General features: G+C 43.2%; 2 protein-coding genes and 1 long non-coding RNA gene across 3 annotated transcripts in view; 1 reads left to right on the plus strand and 2 right to left on the minus strand.

Moving 5' to 3' along the window:
• The window catches only part of LOC113016285 (phospholipase D1-like), a 386,460-nt gene that overhangs the window by 186,320 nt on the left and 182,748 nt on the right, over nt 1-17,392 (minus strand). The window lies entirely within an intron of this gene.
• LOC145423725 (NLR family CARD domain-containing protein 3-like) overlaps nt 1-17,392 on the minus strand; it is a 149,022-nt gene that overhangs the window by 91,825 nt on the left and 39,805 nt on the right. The window lies entirely within an intron of this gene.
• Nucleotides 11,133-12,332, plus strand: LOC145423963 (uncharacterized). The gene is made up of 3 exons (XR_013904907.1): nt 11,133-11,312; nt 11,402-11,495; nt 11,834-12,332. It is a non-coding gene; the product is annotated as an uncharacterized LOC145423963 (long non-coding RNA).

Consider the following 17,392-nt stretch of genomic DNA (forward strand, 5'->3'; position numbering starts at 1 on the left):
GTCAGAGGTCAGACTGGGCACCTGGATTCAACAATGAGCCAATGATCATCAAGCAGTGACTAAAGCAGAGCCCTGACGTTCTGACATTCATCACACAGTCAGAACAAATGTCTGCTGATGACTTCATCTCATGAAACGACTGATAGATGTCAGTTCATTGATCAGCTGAGCTGCTGATCTTCATCGTCACAGAAACATTCAGCTTGTTTCAATCAGTAAATAACTCCCACTACTCCCAGTTTGAACTGTTCCCACTCAAAATGCTGTGAGAACAATGATCATTGTAGAACTTCACAAACATCACGTGTTGTTTTCCACATGTAAGATCAGCAAACACACAGAAACTTCCTGTTGCCACACACGGCCTCTAAAATCTCTTCCACGCTTTCTGTCTGAAGTCCACTCTCTGTGTCGGATCCACAGGAAACAACAAGATCTTATTAACATGGTTTTCAATGTGTCTCCTTCCAAAAAGTCCAACCAATGAACAAATGTGTGTATTTGTGGAGGCCGAACAAAAGCATGACACATTTCTCTGTTTCTATAAACTGGAGTCAAACACAAACATGAAGAGTTTCACTGACAGACTCCAAAATGCCCCCACAGTGGATCAAAGGGAAATCCTACAGTGTGGCCAGAGACTCTTAATGGCTCCAACATCAACACATCCACAATGTTGGATCCAGTTGTGCCTCACAGAGTTACTAAGACACACCCTCTGCCAGCATCACAACAGCTCCACCTGCTTCACCTGCCTCCTCAGCATCTGTACACCTGAAGAGAAAAGAAAGGCTCCAACAGCTCAAATCTACAAAGGATTCATGAAGTTTCATCCAACAATAACATGTTTGCCTTCCACAGTGTGCTGTTAGACACCACTGTACCTCTGCCATTTCAAAAAGAGCAGCTTGGTAACATTTTGGCTCCAAACACTTTGTGTTTAAGTTCTTTGTTTTCTTTGTGAAGCCGACAACATCTGGAGCTTTGTGACTCATAGAAACATCATTTTGTTCTTTAGATGACAGCAGATTGGGACTGAATAATCAATCACTATCAAATCAATAAAGACAAACATGCTGATTTTACAGGAACTTTGTTGGAGAAGCTGCAAAGACATAAAACTGGTAGAGATCCCAAACCAGTTGATAGTGCTGGTTATTCCAAATAAAGCTGTTTCCCTTTGAGATGAAATGACTTTCTGTCCTGATATATAATAAAGATGTTGTTGTTTTTGAGCCCCTGTATTAAAAGTAGTTTAAAGTCAGCTTGAGTTTGATGTCTTTATGTCAAAGCTGGTCATGATGTTGAGCTGCTGATGGAATAAAAACAATATAAAAGCATGTAGTCCAGACTTAAATGTAGCCTGTTGTTAGCTGAGGTCCACACACAGTGTTTGACAGTGTAAAGTGTGTGAAAGGGCTGCTGGTGGAGCTCACTAGGATGAGCAGGTGACCATGTGCCACGAGGTGGAGAGCAGCTGGCCTGGCTTTGACCCGGGCCACGCCCCCTTTCTCTCTGCTTTGCTGTCACTTATCTTCACTGCTCTGTCCAATAAAGCTGAAAAAGGCCCCAAATCAAAGAAATCTGCTGCAGCCTCTGAAATGTCTTCTGTTTCCTTCCTGATGGCTTTTTCACCGTCAGCCCATCAGACAGTCCAGCAGCATTTATGATGATGTCATGATGTTGAAGAGGCTGCTACGGTGGCCTCCCATGACCCCCAGCCTCATCACAGCTGAGATGCAGACATTTGAAAACATTCAGCAGACAACTGAATAACAGTCCAACACAACAGTCTGTGTGCAGACACACACTGACCTTTCATATAGTCAAAGGAGTCAATCAAACACAGCTGGTTGAGTCATTTCTCTGTGAGTCTAAAGTGAATCTAGTATTTGAAAGTCCACTTCCTGTATTTGTTGTTGAAGACTTCTTCAGCTTCTTCTCAAGGACATCAGCTGCTTGTTTGGCAGCAGAGGCAGTTAAGAAGCTTCCTGAAAAACACTGAACACTGTGGCATATGACAGATTCAGCTTTCTGTGTGCAAATATGTCTGTGTCGACCTTTCAAATGCTGTTGAATCCAAAACATCAGCGCCTCCTCGGCTGCTCACTTCATGCACTTCTGTCTGTGTGACAGTCCAATGACATCACAGCTGTTTCCAGCCCCAGTGTCTCAGGACTGGACACCTTTAAACATGTCGAGGATCAAACAGCCGTCATGTATCTGTAGCAACAACATCCTTGAATCTATAACAACTGGAGCCAAACCAGTGGCTCTCCTGGGATCACTGGTGAGCCAACACTTCCTTGTTGATGCAGATTTCAGGGCTTCCTTTTGCTCCTCCGTTATAACTGTTCTCTCTTCTCAACACATGATGACACAAAGGAATCAGCAGTGACAAAGATGATGCTGAAGAGAAGCACACACTTCACACATATAACAGACCAGTGCAGTTACACACACCTCTGCTCGACATCAGGCCTCAAACAAAGACACAAAACACTAACTTGACTCTAAACAGAAGAAACGAGCAGCTGTTTCTGTTCTGTGCTTATTTATATTTGACACACATGCTTCTCTTTGTGCAAACACACATCGCACTATAAGGGTAACCTCGCACACAATGATTGGACAGCACAGTGATGATGCTGGGAGATCCTATACGCAGCAACACAGAAACACTGAGAACTTTAAACAATGATGGAAAGTGTTATAAATGACTTGTTGGCCTCTGATCTGTCACAAACAGCTGAAACCCAGCCAGCCAGCCAGGGCCCCGGCCCAGAGATGGAGCGCCCCCAGACCCTCACGCCCATCCCGGACCCACCCAGGGGCAGACAGGCTACCAGGTCAGTAACCCACGTCCATCAGCACAGACCCTCCCCTAGCTCCGCTGCACGCAGCCATGAGGAAATGGTCAGAAAGGAGCCCCCAACCGGACATGACCGCTACCCCGGGTTGAACCCCCCAAGGAAGATGCCTCCGGGGAACCCCCCGACGCCCTAAGCCTGTCCCTGCCCCCACACCAATCACAACATTGAAGGCGGGACCAAACTATGACCCCCCACCCCCACTAGGTGATGGAGCCGATCAAAGGAGCCCAGAGCAATTGATCTGATGTGGTGGCCGAGGCTGTATCAAAACTAATGTAATCTAATAGATAATTTCTATATTGGTTAGAATTAAGATTGTTTTTATTTTTCCAGTTCATGAGGACAGTTTTCTTGGCTATGCATAGGGCAGTGAAAACCATATGGGCTATATTGTTTTCTGAAGTGACATTATCTAAGCTGCCCAACAAACACACTAAGGGGGAAGTTGGAATGTTACATTTCAGACACTTTGATAAGTCTTCACATATCTCGCGCCAAAACTTCTGCACTGGTGGACAGAACCAAAGAGCGTGAATGTAATTGTCTGGTGTATTGTTTTGACAGTGTGAGCAGTTGTTGGAAGATGTAAAGCCCATCTTGAACATCCGATGACCTGTATAGTGCACTCTATGTAGTATTTTGTATTGTATTAATTGCAGACTGGGATTTTTAATCAATTTAAAAGTTTTTAAGCATACCTGAGACCAGAAGTTTTGGTCTAAACTGACTGATAAATCTGCTTTCCACTTTGCAATAGGAAGGGTTATTGATTCATCTAATTTAGAAAGTGTTCTGTATATTTTAGATAATAATTTGGGGGATTTAAGAGTAAGGAAATGTGCCGCACTTGGTGGTGTTTGTAATTCAACTTGACTGAGGTTAAATTTCTTTTTTATAATGGATTTAATTTGTTGATATTCTAAAAAAATTTTCTTGTTGATCCCATATTGTGCAACTAGTCTGTCAAATGGGATCAATTCTGTTCCCTCCAATATATGTTCTAAGTATTTAATTCCTTTACAACTCCATTCTGGGAAGTTAATCATATTATTGTTTTGTAATATGTCAGGGTTATTCCAGATAGGAGTACGTTTGCATGGGATTAGTGAAGACTCCGTTATTTTTAGAAACTCCCACCATGCTGTCAGAGAGGAGCTGATGTTGATACTTTTAAAGCATTCATGTCTTTTGATGTTTGAGCTAATAAATGGTAGGTCTGAAATCTCTAGATCCTTGCATAGTGCCTGTTCAACATCTAGCCAGGGCTCATCTAGGAAGGTATGTTTTGACCATTCTGAGATGAACTGAAGCCTGTTGGCTAAGAAGTATTGGTGAAAATTAGGCAGATCTAATCCTCCTCTATCCTTGGTTCTTTGTAGTGTTTTTAAGCTAATACGCGGGGGTTTATCTTTCCAAAGGAATTTGGAAATATATGAATCCAGAGATCTGAACCAATCTTGTGATGGTTTGTTAGGGATCATCAAAAATAAGTAATTTATTTTTGGCAAGATCATCATTTTTATAGTGGCGACCCTTCCCATGAGTGATATGGGTAAAGATTTCCATCTAGTCAGATCGCCTTCTACTTTCTTTAGAAGTGGGATGTGGTTTAATTTAGTTAAGTCTGAAAGCTTAGGAGAGACATTAATACCTAAATATTTAATATTTCCTGATTGCAGTGGGGCAGAGGAAGAATTATGGAAGGAGCAGTTAATGGGGAGAACTGTAGATTTTGGCCAGTTAATTGAATAATCTGAAACTCTTGAAAACCAGTTTATTAGAGTAATTACCTCAGAGAGGTTGGTTTGTGTGTTTTGCAGAAAAAGAAACACATCATCCGCATAGAGACTGATTTTATGTTCTATGTTCTTACATTTTATGCCCTTAATTGTTGTAGCCTGTCTAAATGCTGCTGCTAGAGGTTCGATAAAAATTGCAAAAAGTGAAGGGGAGAGTGGGCATCCCTGTCTGGTGCCCCTCAGGAGACAGAAGCTGGAGGATGTCTGGTCATTTGTTCTGATACGAGCTGATGGGGAATTGTATAATATTCTTATCCAGTTTATAAAAGAGTTTCCGAAACCAAATTTGTGTAAAGTTGCGAATAAAAATTTCCAGTTAACTCTGTCAAATGCTTTTTCTGCATCTAGAGATAATATTATGGTTTCGATGTTTTTATCGTATGAGTAGTCTATAAAATTAAGTAATCTACGAGTGTTTGTTGAGGAGTGCCGACCTTTTATGAAACCAGTTTGGTCAGGGTGAATTAAGAGGGGGGTTATTTTCTCTAATCTCTTTGAGAGAGCTTTGCAGATTATTTTAAGGTCTACATTTAAAAGAGAAATTGGACGATAGCTTGAGGTAAATAAAGGGTCTTTGCCTGGTTTTAGCAGGAGACTAATGTTGGCAGAGTTCATATTTGGTGGTAGTCTGCCATTTTCCTCGATTTCCTGCAACATGTCGTGGAATACTGGTGCCAGAATTGTCCAGAATTCTTTGTAGAATTCTGCAGGGAAGCCGTCTGGACCTGGAGCCTTATTATTGGGCATACTTATCAGGGCTTCCTGGAATTCACTTGGTGTCAGTGGCGAATCCAGTTCCATTGCTTGACTGTCTAGTAATTTTGGGAGATTTACGTTGTCAAGAAACCGATCAATTTCATTTTTAGATGGGTTTATTTGTGGTAAGTATAAAGTTTCATAGAAATCCCTAAAAATGTTGTTTATTCTTCCAGGGTCATATATTGTGTTCCCCGATAAATCTTTAGCAGCACATATAGTTGTTTTTTCTTTATTTATTTTTAGCTGGTTAGCTAGAAATCGACCTGATTTGTTACTGTGTTCAAAATTCTGCAAGCGAAGTCTTTGTATAAGGAATTGTGTTTTTTTTATTAATAGTTTAATTTAATTCTAGTTTTGTTTTGCGTATTTTGTTCAATGTTTCCTGATCTTGGTCGCACGTGTAGGCTTCTTCTAGTGATTTGATGGTTTTTTCTAATTCCTGAATGTTTTTGTTTTCTTCTTTCTTTTTGTGTGATGAGAAAGAAATTATTTTACCTCTCATCACAGCTTTTCCTGCTTCCCATAGAACAGAAGCAGATATTCCGGGAGTGTCATTAAAGTCTAAATATGAAGTCCATTCCTTTTTAAAGTATTTAATAAAGTCTTCATCTTTAAGCAGTGATGTATTAAATCTCCAGTTTTTACTTGGCGTAGTATTATTCTTGTGCATTAGTGTTAAAGATACAGGACCATGATCGCTGACAGCTATAGGATGAATCTCAGTGTCTGAAATGTCGTTCAGCAGTGAGCTGCTGACCAAAAAATAATCCAGACGAGAGTAAGAGTGATGAACATGCGAGAAAAAAGTATATTCCTTACTGTTGGGGTGAAGAGAGCGCCATGCATCGCGAAGGCCAAAGTCGCTCATATACTGCTTGATTATATTTGTGGACTGCCAATTGCGCTGAGTTCCTGTTGTGTTGAGCCTATCCATTTCTTCATTTAGTCCAAGGTTGAGGTCACCGCCAAGAATGAGTGCGCAATCGAGGTGTTCAGAGAGTGCACTAAAAAAACCGTGGAAGAATGAGGGTTCATCAACATTTGGACCATATATACTTACAATACATAGTTTTTTGTTCAATATTGATAGTTTAATAATTAGAAATCTACCCTCTGGATCTATAACTGTATCGAGTACTGTAAAATTAACATTTTTATGTATTAAAATTGCTACTCCCCGTTGTCTAGAATTATAACAGGCTGCAAACACGTTAGGAAACTCAGGTGTTTTAAGTTCGTTTAAACCTGTGACAGGTTTGTGAGTTTCTTGTAATAAAACAACATCTGCCTGTAGTTTTTTAAGCTGGTTAAATATTTTTAACCTCTTTCCTCTGGTGCCAGCTCCATTTACATTCCATGTGACAAACCTCAGCATGCCCATAATTGTGTGTGTATGTCTAATGATGTGCGCTGGGTGTTTCGTTTAGACAGGTGGAGAGAATATGGAAACACCCCTTGTTTAGAAAGAGAAAAAGAAGTGTGGTGAGAGGCTCCATAAGTCTGACTATGTGTGTGAATATTCACTAATATGAACAAGCGTGGTTTGCTTATGTGTCCTGCAAGTCTGTGCGTGCTGTGAGGCTGTTGTGAATGTGCTGCCGTTGAGCTGATGTGTTTGCGTGATCGTGTTGTGAAAATATGGAGAAATAGAGGGTGTTGTTTGTAGGTGAGTGGGGAAGTAGGTGACCACCGCAGTGAAAGACAAGAGAAAGAAAGAAACCACATGAACTGTGAGCCACAACAACAAAAAAAGAAACGAAACGGAAACATTCCAATTAAAGCAATGACGGAGGGTGACGGTGTTATATCTGCTATGACATCATATTGATATTACTAGCTTAAACTCATGTTAAAGGAGAAAGTGTGAATGAATAAGAAAAGAGTGTAGCGGGTTCTTATCTGGAGTGCAGTCAATATAACCACGGTGTGATGCCGGGGTCGCGGTACAGCTGTCCGTCCACGTAGAGCCGGTCCACGGCGATGACAGCACGGGAGCCTTTCTGGATGAAGCTACGTCGAACTGGGAACAGGACCTTGCGTCGTTCCAGGATCTCCTTGGGGAACTGGTCGTTCACGCTGAAGTCCGTTCCTTTCAGCTCTCTGCCGCGACTCTTCACCTGTTCCTTCTGTTTGAATTGAACGAATTTGGCCACAATAGGCCGTGGTCTCCCAGTCCGCGACCGAACGCCCCCCAAGCGATGTACTCTATCGAAGTCGATGTTCTTTACGGTGTCCACCGGCAGCTTCAGGTGGATTTTCATGAAGCTTTTCACCGTTGCCTCTGCGTCCTCTCCGGTAGATTCTGGAATACCAGAGAACACAAGATTATCTCTCATGCTACGGGCTTGTAGATCAATAACGGACTCTTTTATTTTTTTTATTTTCAATGTTTAGCTGGGTCACGTTATCGGTGAGAGATTTGACCGACTCCCGTAGCGTGGTATTTTCAGCGGCAAGCGTTTCCACCTGCTGCTGGCTGAATTCCAGGGATTCTCTCAGAGATTTAAATTCCCGGTGTAAAATCTCCACCAGGGACAGCCTCGCATCGAAACTGGACAATCGCTTGTCGATTGACTCCAGGATGTCTGCGATGTCTTTGCCGGCAGGCGATGTTGTACCGGGGGAGTCTGCTGGGCGACATCTCTTCGATGACGGCGTCTCAATTTTGGTCGGGGAGGATGTACTCTGGGCCTTCCTCATTACTAAATCTTGAAAACAGCGGTCGATGTAATCTTGGAGAGCGTCTAAACTCTCCCCGTTGTCCTCCAGGGTGTTAGAGATGATAGAACAGATGTTGTTAGTTATATGACAATCGATTAGTATATTTGGTAATACTGAAGCTTGAAAAACCTTTGTTAAACTCTAAGCTACCATTTGCTTTTGCTTTTTTTAAATTCCGCCAACTCTCCGGCGTCTGACGTCACCTACAACATGGGTCGCTTACCTTACTCGTCACTTCCGTCCTAAAAAAAAAGATGACAAAGGATGAACTGAAGCTCCGCCATCACGTGATGTCACATGCTGCTGTTTCTGATGTCACTTCAAAAAAAAACAAAAAAAAAAAACATTATAAATATAAAGAGTTATTTCAGAGTCTCATCAGTTTTCCTGCATGTCTTTATTTAACACATCAGCAGGGCTGAAGCTCTCATGTTAAACACACACTGATCTATGGACACGTTCATGTGTTTCTAACAGAACCAGGCTGTTATCAGCCTGCACTAACATGATGTCACACACACTGAATGTAACAGTGACAGTTTACATCATCACACAATCAGCTGTGATTGTTTCACTGTCATCAAACTAGTCAACAGGAAGTAGAATCAATAGAAACCAATCATTTACTGACAGCATGTCTGATGGAAATAAGTGCAGATTATGTATGAAGTCTAACTGCACACAGTAACTGTGTTACAATAAGGACTTAACAGCGCCCTCTGCTGGAGTGTTTCAGTACTGCGTTAACTAGAATACACCACCTCCTCCTCACACCACCTGCTACAGCTCTACTCTTCTATGACTACAGTCATCCACAGCACTGATGTGAGGTCACATGGTTCATATGTAAGGAGCATAGCTGACCTCAGGTCAGTTTAATGACTGTGAGCAGCAGCTGTGTTATTGTCACTGTGACAGGGAGACACTCTCAGACACAGCGCTCATGTCAGCTTGTTCTCATGCAGGAGGATCAGGAGCTCCATGTTTGTCTTTCTGTTTGAATCATGATGTGTTTGTGCCATCAGAGTCTGTCATGAGTACTCAGGGTTTCACAGCAGCTCTTCTGGATGCTGACGAGGACTCCAACCTCATGTTTCACCTCTCTGAGCTTCTGATGTCTGTGAACACTCGTGTTTCTTCTCTGGGCTCATCTGGACAAAAACACCTTTCTGTGTTTGGCTGCAGCCTCATTCTGACTGACAGGAAGTGTGTTATCCATGAGCTGCACTTCTGTGAGGAAGTTTCCTGCTGTGTTTCCTGTCTGTGGACAAACACGAGTGTTCCAGCTGAGGACTTGGTTCCTTCCACCTGTCCATACAGGACATCACGCTGTCTGCAGCTCTGTAAATGCAGCTGCAGGTCCTTCCACGTGCTGCTCTGTATTTGTGCAGTTTGTAGTGTGTCCTGGGAAACGTAGCACACATGGTGTTCTTCTGCTGTTTCCTCCTTTCACTGAGTGTGAAACACTGACGCTGTGCTGTTGTTCACAGAGGGGAGCTGATTCTAGCTGCAGCTGGACTCTGTCATCTAACTGAATGTGTTGGTGCTGATCACGGGGCTCTGAGGGGGGAGCAGCAGGAGGACTCTGGATGCTGACGTCAGTGTATCTGTGGAAGCTCCCACAGCGTGTCTGTCATTCAATATTGTGCTGTATATTGTATCTATGCAAAGATGAACAGACTGTGTGTTCACTGGTCTCTGTGCTGCAGCTCTGATGTCATCATCACTCCCTCCTCCACCCTCAGCAGTCCCAGCATGCTGCTGTGGTGCACCCCACCCTCACTCTACACCTGAGCCACAGACCACACCCTCCACCTCAATATACACCACCGTTTTCTCTGCTGTGGAAATGAGATCAGGAGGAAATCATGATTATTATTATTTAATAAACGCTCACATTAATGTGGGCTTATTTGTTTCATATTAGAAACATTAGTTGAGTGTTTTTAGTATAAAATGGTGAAAGTCCCTCTTTTTGCTCCTCCCCTCACCTGTGGATGGGCGGTGCTGTTACCGTGGTGACAGCTTGGATGTGTTTCAGTCCTGCCTGGTTATCACTGCAGGAATCTTTCACATTTATTACAGGTAATAACTCTGATTTTTCTGTGTATTATGAACCAAATGTATCCTGATACACACAGAGATGGATGAGCAGAGGTCACATGATGAAAGAACAAACATGGAGTCTTTGATTTATTTCGATATTTATTGATGAATGCAAACAAACCCTGACACTGAACCATCGTCCAGCAGAACAAACCTGATCACATGACCTGCTGACCCAAACAGTGCAAAGCTCCATGGCAACAACAACAAACAGCCTCACATATGTTAACAGAGGCTGTTAGAAGCACAGAGTCTTTACAGTCTTTCTCCTGTTTGGACACAGATCTCTGCACATCTTCATCACAGTTACTCACAGACGTGCAGAGTGTGTGGATATCAAAGCTAAGTTTCCACCATGTTTGTAGTCTGTACTGGGACTCATGGAGCATCTCTCTATGAGCACTCAGTGCTTTAAACAGTGAGTCCCAGTTTAACCAGCAGCCTTCACACCACACATCACACAGACATGGAAACTTCAAACCTCAGACTGAAGACACCATCAGAAATAAACAGATTGTGATGAAGATGAAGAACTGCACCAGTTTGCTGTGGTTTCTTCTGTTCCTGTCAGAAATAAGAGTCTGGCAGCACTTTGCTCTCCTTCCACATGTTTAAGGAGGAAGTGAAGAAGAGCGAGTGAGTCGTCTTCCTCTGTGGGCCCAACATCAGGCAGCAGCCACGTATTTTTAAAAACCCAGCACACTGCTTCAGAAACACTGAGTCCAGGTGACCAGAGTCATGTGATCAGTGAGGTCTTCACTCAGGACGTCACTGCTTCAGGACCTGATTCAGAGGTTTATCAGTGATCAGTTCTACGAGGAGGCCTGGATGTTCTGCCTCTCCCCATTAAGGTGAAACTCTCAGGAGACTCTTAAACTGTAATCTGGTTGAGACTACTTGAGGAGATCTTAGTAGCGAGTATGTGGATTTAGTCTCTTCACCAACAGCAGACAGACCCATGCCAAGAAAGCAGACATGTTCTCAAAGAAAGCCGAGAGCAGAGATTGGAAAAAGCTAAAAAGAAAAAGCTGCAGCTTCAGACGACTATCTGCCTGTAAGGCTGAAAAAGTCCAGTTACGCTCTATTTTGGAAAAGCTCCCAGTTTTGGTAACCTGGACTTTTATTTCCCCTCTTCTGCTACAGATGTTGACTGTGACCTCAGAGGCCAACTGGACCACACAGCTGCAGCAGGAGTGAGGGAGAGGAGTCTTCATCCAGCTTCAAAGAAAACATCCAGGTAAAGTGACGTGGATCAGCGGATAAAGCCGTCTCCACTTTCAAAGGAGATCCTCTGAGAGAGAGACTCTCTGAGCCATTTTAGCCTCAAATTATAGGACTTTATAGTACAGCAACACTTTTAAAGGACAAAAATAAGATAAAGTGTGACTGTAATACAAACAAAGTATTGCATGTGTTTTTAAAAGTGTTCCTCCGATGGGCAGGATATCACTATTAGACTGTCCCACCAGCCAACTTCAACAAGAGAGCACAGCAGCATTCAGTGATCAGCACAGATGTTCCTCTAACACTCAGCATCTGATCCCTGTTGGTCTGTGTGCTTCTGCTTTTGCTCAGTTAGAAACCCTGCAGCAACCCGACCCAAAACTCTGTCTTCTTGTTGGCCTCAACGTTGAAGTGTCAAACGTCCAACATCTGGAAAGGAAACCACGCCAGTGTACTGTGATGTTTCACCAACATGTGGCAGACGCTGGTCCTGCCTTTCATGCTGACATCAGCAGAGAGCCCCGCCTACCTCAAAGCCTCGCCTGTCATGTATTGATCAGGATGATTATGAAGATGAGCGAGTGCAAATAAGACTGTAAAAGTCCACGAGCAGAATGTTTGGATGCTTTCTAATGATTCATGAATATCATGAGAGTGTTTGTGTGTTTTGTCTTTTCTTTGCTGACGTTTGTTACTAACAAAGACAATTTACGCTCTGTGTGTGTTTTCATCCTTACCAGCCGCACTCTAACTGCAATGAAGGAAACAAACTGTAGAAATGGTCGACTCAGTGACTTCATAAAATATTGAAGTGGTTCAGGTAGAGCCAGTTTGTAAATGACCATGAACACTGAGCGTATTGTAGCTGTACAGCATGTTTTTCTATTAGACAGATTTGTAACAGAGGCCTTGCTCTCAGGGCAGGGCAGGGATAGCTCAGTAGGTAGAGTGGTGGCCCCATGATCGGAAGGTCGGGGGTTCGATTCCCCTGAACAGCTACCCTGAGGTACCCCTGAGCAAGGTACCGTCCTTACACACTGCTCCCCGGGCGCCCAATGGCTGCCCACTGCTTCACTGAGTGAATGGGTTAAATGCAGAGAGCGATTTTCCCCACGGGGACCAATAAAGTACACCTTCTTCTTCACTATGGCGACTCCAATAGGGTTACCTGTCAGCTGTGGACGCATGAAAGGAAAACTACAGAAACACAGACATGTTTACTGGAACATTTCCTATTGACAGCTTTATGGAAAAGTGGGTTTAAACACTTTTCTATGTTTTATTTTGTTTATTTATGGATTTATTGTGAAAGGAATTTCAGTTGATTTTCAGTCCAGTTCCTGTGTGACAGACGCCAGTCTTTCTGCCTGTGTCCTTCCTTAACAATAGAGCCATCCTTCCACTGAGACTGTTTCTGATGAGGCTTCACTGAGCAGTAGATGGATCCCTCAGCTCATCTAATCGTCCTCTTTCTAACACATGACTGTCAGAAACTGTTAATCTGCTGCAGCTCTTTAACTCCTCCACTTCTTTTTTTGTAATCTCTTAGTTTCCTCATCTTTTAAGGTGGCACTGCACACCAGATCCAAAGTCAACATGCTGTTATATAATGGAGTTGAACCTGTAATGGAGTTTGATTTAAACCAATCAGCAATTAAGTGAATGATGATGAGCAAAGATGGTGGAGGTGGTGGATGAAGACCCGGACAGCTGTGGTTGGCTCCTCGTATAGAGCAGAGTGAGGTTGTGTTTGCACATTATTATAAAACCATGTTCACCATATATTTTAGCTGCAGACAATAACATGATTTCTTTGCTGTGGTGATTTTATTCCACTTTGGTAAAATGGAAAACCATCATTTCTTGCTGTAATTCACACATTATTCCAAGAGCCTCAACACAAGCCTTGTAGTCCGACCATATATAGACAAATCAATAGTTGTGTTTGTAACAGCTCATGAACATGAATCGTTGCACATTACTTTAAAATCATTGTAAACTAAACTGGAATAAATGAGTGTTTATATATAGTTTTGTCTCAGCTGTTCATACACAGTGTTTCAGTTCTTATCAGAGTCCCACCGTCTCACTGTGGTGAACCTTTAGCTCTGTTGGAAGCGTGTTGTTAGACCAGCTTTCCCTCATTTAAAAATAATCTCTCATTAGAAATGGACATGATGTCTAAGACATAGAAATGCTTATTATGGGTTCACTTGATGTCACTGAAAAGATGCACATGGGTAACGTGCAGGCCATCCAGCTCCGAGGTTTATCTCCTCACCTCGAGTCTGCGACACTCTCTCCGTGTCCTCTCAGATAAGGGCGCGCACATTTCTGCACGATCTTCTAAATTACAAAGAGCGACTCACAAAACAGAAGCTCACAAAACACTCATCACAAACCAAAAATGGCTCCACTGAGCGTCAAACTGTCACCAGAATTTACTGATAATCTAAAGACTCACAGAACTCATTTAGTCTCATTGTGTCTTAGTTTGAGACATAAGTGCATGATCATAATACTGTGTAGTTAGATGAGACAGAGCTGATGCTTGCTCTTAATTATCCTCTTCATGTTTCCCGAGCCTCAGCAGTGGAAGCTACCATGGATAGAAAGACTATGACTCATCTTAAATCTCAAATCTTTGTCTCCAAAGAGCTGCTGATGTGTCCGATATGATCCACAAGCTTAAACTAGGATTATAAGTGTGTGCAGTGATGTGTGTGAAACCTCTGAGGACTCACACGTGTGTGCTTCAGCCCACACACACATATGAAGCACTGCGACCTCACACAGAAGTGTTTCACACATCCAACCTGAATCCTGATCATTTCTACAGTTTATTAAGTTCAGCTTCACCTGAACATCAGTGATGAAGCTGCTCTGACTCCATCACAGCTCACAGCTGTTGGAATGAGTCAAACAATGAAGAAGGTTCAGAAACAGCTGATGCTTTTACAGAAACATGATGCAAACATGAAAATGGACACATGATTTTTATTAACAGACACTGTTTATGTTTCACTGTGCATGACGTCATCAACACTGACACCAGGGGGCGCTCATCAGCAGCCTGAGGAAGTGTGATAATGGGGGGAGACGCAGTGTTGTGTGTACTGCAGTCGGACAGAAGGAAAAACTTCCTCCTGAAAACATTTTCATCCTTCCCAAAAGTGTTTGAGTCAAATGTTACAAATATATAAATACAATAAAACACAGGGTCTTACATAAAATTAGTGATGCAGTTGTGCACTGAGCACCTTTCCAATGTTCCTTCCTCAGATGAGTCCAGCTGCTGAACACATGAACATCTGTATGTAAATGTAGCCGAGAACCAACCTGAGCACTGCTGGGAAAATACAAAGGCAACCATCAAAGTGCTGTATTATCTTATTTATTCTGAATGTTGACTTAGATCCACACCACGATTTATGAAACTATAGAACTAAAATAACAACAATCATCTGCTTCTTTAAAATTTCTTTCATTACATCAAACCAGTGAAAACTGAAAAAAACAAAGAGCTGTTAGCATGTTCAGACCAACTTTGAGACAGAGACTGTAAAGTTCTGCACTTTAAATCCTGCCTGTGTTCCTGCAAATGATTCACACTGAAAGTATCTTAGTTTACCGTATTTTCACGACCATAAGGCGCACTTAAAAGTCTTAGATTTTCTTCAAAAAGTGCGGCGCGCCCTATAGCGCGGTGCGCCCTATGTGTTGTAAGGAGGACGTAGTAGAGAACACCATGAGAACGTTAAAGGGTGAAGTGTGGGCGTTGATCGTATATACCGGGACAATCGCACATACCTGTATAAAAGAACAGGTATGTGCATTATGCAGGACATCGTTGTTTTAACAACCCTGAAAATGGCAAAGAGACACGCTTACGAAGCACAGTTTAAACTGAAGGCCATCAGCTACGCGGAGGAACATGGAAATCGAGCAGCGGCGAGAGAATTTAAGATTAACGAATCGATGGTTCGCAAATGGAGGAAGCTGGAAAACAAGCTCCGGCAGGTCAAGAAAACGCAGCTGAGTTTCCGCGGACATAAGGCGAGGTGGCTCGAGTTGGAGGAAAGACTCGAGCGGTGGATCATCGAGCAAAGCGCGAGCGGGAGAAGCGTTTCGACGGTCACCATTCGGCTAAAAGCAGTTTCACTTTCACTTTTTAGTAAACGGTGCCATTTTTCCATCCGGACCAGGACTACGGTAGCGCAGCAACTTCCAGCGGATTATAAGGAAAAGCTGGCCATCTTCCGCTCCTACTGCAGCAAACACATCGGCGACAAAAACATCCAGCCCAGCCACATCACAAACATGGACGAGGTCCCGCTCACTTTTGACATCCCGGTGAGTCACACTGTGGAGAAGAAGGGGACCAGCACGGTAGCGATACGCACAACGGGGTATGAAAAGTCTTCTTTTACTGTTGTGCTTGGCTGCCATGCTAATGGACAGAAACTGCCGCATATGGTGATTTTTTTAAGCGAAAGACTTTGCCTAAAGAGAAGTTTCCAGCAGAAATCATCATTAAGGCAAATGAAAAGGGCTGGATGGATGAGGAAATGATGAAAGACTGGCTGAGGGAGGTGTATGTAAGGAGACCAGGTGGTTTTTTCCACGCATCACCATCGCTGTTGATCTGTGACTATGCGTGCCCATCTCACAGCCGATGTGAAAAAACTTGTGAAGCAAATGAACTGTGAGCTTGCTGTCATTCCGGGAGGCCTGACAAAGGAACTCCAACCGCTGGACATCGGTGTGAACCGCCCGTTCAAAGTAAGGCTGCGAGCGGCCTGGGAGCGATGGATGACCGGTGGAGACCACAGTTTCACTAAGAGTGGAAGGCAGCGCCGGGCGAGTTACGCCACAATTTGCCAATGGATTGTAGATGCTTGGGCTAACATGTCTGCTGGCACTGTTGTTCGAGCTTTCGCAAAAGCCGGCATCATTTCCGAGGAGCCGCACGGCACGGAAAGTGACTCTGACGGTGAAGACAGTGAACCTGGCATGTTTGATGGAGATTTAGCGCAGCTGTTCAATTCGGACACAGAGGATGAGGACTTCGATGGGTTTGATTGATGATAAAAATGTGAGTACCAAACTTTGTTTTGCTCCTGCTTTATTTTTAAATAGGCACACTTGTATGCTTGTGTGTTGTTGATGATGACGATTACCGGCAATAGAAATGTGAGTAAGGTACCGAATTCAGGTTTGCTCCCGCTTTATTTTTAAATACGCATACGGTACTTGTATGCGCCCTATGGTCCAGTGCGCCTTATGTGTGTGTTAAATACAGTAAGGGCACACATAACTGAGACTGCGCCTTTTAGCACAGTGCGCCTTATGGTCGTGAAAATACGGTAGTATTGAGTGAGCCACAAAGCAGCCTGATAGCTTTAAAACAGTAAAAGTAAATGAAATTGACAGTTTCAGTGTAGCTGGATCTATTATTGGGGGGTCATGGCCCCCGTAACCCCGCCTGGGAATTACACGCCTGGTCCTGAGGTCAAATCCACCATCTTTGTTTCATGCTATTCCACCTTAATCAATGACTTCCTGTTAGCATGAAGTGCTTCTGTAGGACTGATGTCATTTTCATGGTTGGATCATTTAAATGAAGCTGGACTCAGATGCAGTAAATAAGCTGATTGATCATTAATGAATAAAGCTGGTCAAACACATCACGTGGACACATGTGATTGTGTGTTGTAGTATTGATCCCAATGCTGGTATCAGTCCTGGATCAATAACACTGGATGGATGCGTTCAGCATGGAGCCCTGAGCTGTGTTACAGACAAACATGGAAACTGACAGGTCTGTGTCATTCACAGTCTGTAACACTTCTAAACAACAGAGGCTGACCCAAGTGCCTCAGAGCCAGGCACGCTCACATCACAGCTCTC

The sequence above is a fragment of the Astatotilapia calliptera genome, chromosome 3 (assembly GCF_964374335.1).
Source record: "Astatotilapia calliptera chromosome 3, fAstCal68.1, whole genome shotgun sequence".
NCBI classification, from domain to species: domain Eukaryota; kingdom Metazoa; phylum Chordata; class Actinopteri; order Cichliformes; family Cichlidae; genus Astatotilapia; species Astatotilapia calliptera.